General features: G+C 42.8%; 1 pseudogene; it reads right to left on the bottom strand.

The window, feature by feature from the left end:
* Positions 1-1,373, bottom strand: part of LOC105743500 — a 10,080-nt pseudogene that overhangs the window by 915 nt on the left and 7,792 nt on the right.

Below are 1,373 nucleotides of genomic sequence, written 5' to 3'. Positions count from 1 at the left end.
GGACTCTGAAAGTTGCAAATGCCTGGCCACTCACTGTTTCTTTCTTCACCTTCACTTTCCGAGTTTTATCCATTAGATCCTTGAGTGTTTGAATTTTCTGTTCACTAATGAATCACTTCTCCTCTCGTTCAGTCTGCTGTGCTAGGCAGCTATACTGCTTCTGTCTTCGTTGAGCTATCTGCTGAAGGCGAGTCTGATGGGTCACTCCTTTCACTCTTTCCTTCTGCGAGGTCTCCAGCTTGGGCCTGCGAAGACTGCCCACCGATGCTGGCGCTGTCTGCAAATGAGTGGCAATATCAGACTTTCAACTTCTTTTTTGGTGTCAAAAAAACCCCATATTTATCCTGTCGCTTTCCCTGGAAATCCAGCAGATGGAGCTCTGATTTTAGGCTTTCAGTTTTCTTAGGTTCTGCAACCCTTTTCATTTCTATCTGACCTCCCGAGTTCTGGAGCTCCTCCTTCCTTATTGTCCTTAACAACATGAACTCCATCCTGGAGCTTAATGGGAGTTATTTTATAGTAGAATTCATCTGGATTTTTTTCAAGAGGCTTCTTTCGAAGAGCTTTGAGGGGGGCCTGCCCACTAGCTCAGTTGTTTAAGTGCCTGCTTAGGCAAAGGCAGTCAGCCTCAGGATACCTGGTCGAACCCCATATCCTCAAGGTCGATCCCCAGATCCTCAAGGTCGATCCCCAGGTCCTCATTCCTTACCAGACTTGCCCTTAATGCGTCCTGAGCCAGCAAACAAAACAAAAATCTGCACGCACTTTGTAATCCTTTTTCTCCAACAGGCCCTGATGTTTTCGAAAGCCAGGTGGCTTCGCTCCGGTGTTCTCGCCGTCTTGGAAGGCCGCGCCGGGTCCGCCCGCTGGGTACTACAGAAGCCCGGCGCGGGGCGCTGGCTCCTCAGCACCTCGCTGCGGTTCTCCTGTTTCAGTTTCTTACACTAGAGAACAATGCAATGTTTACACATGCAAGTCTGGTTTAGCTCACTTATGAGAATGGCCTCAAGTTGCATCCATTTTCCTATAAATGTCTCAAGTTTATTCTTTATAGTTGAGTAGTACTCCATTGTATAGAAATATATCTTTCTTACCCATTTTTCAGTTGATGGGCATTTGGGTTGTTGCTAAGATTTAGTTATGACACATTGCACTTTAACAGCTTTTATTTTTTATTTTTTAAAATTTTTTAATAGATTGCAAATTGAAAATGAATTATTTACAAACATAACTGAATATAACAATAAAAACTGTCCAAAATAAAAATGAAGAAAGAATTTACAGATCAGTCATAATAGTTCACTGTGTCAAAACCAAGAAACTTATGTTCATATAATTAGAATTCTCAAAGTAGAAAGGAGTAGGCAATAACT

This window comes from Octodon degus, unplaced genomic scaffold (genome assembly GCF_000260255.1).
Source record: "Octodon degus isolate 3935 unplaced genomic scaffold, OctDeg1.0 scaffold00129, whole genome shotgun sequence".
NCBI classification, from domain to species: Eukaryota; Metazoa; Chordata; class Mammalia; order Rodentia; family Octodontidae; genus Octodon; species Octodon degus.
This window is presented reverse-complemented; position numbering and strand designations above follow the sequence as displayed.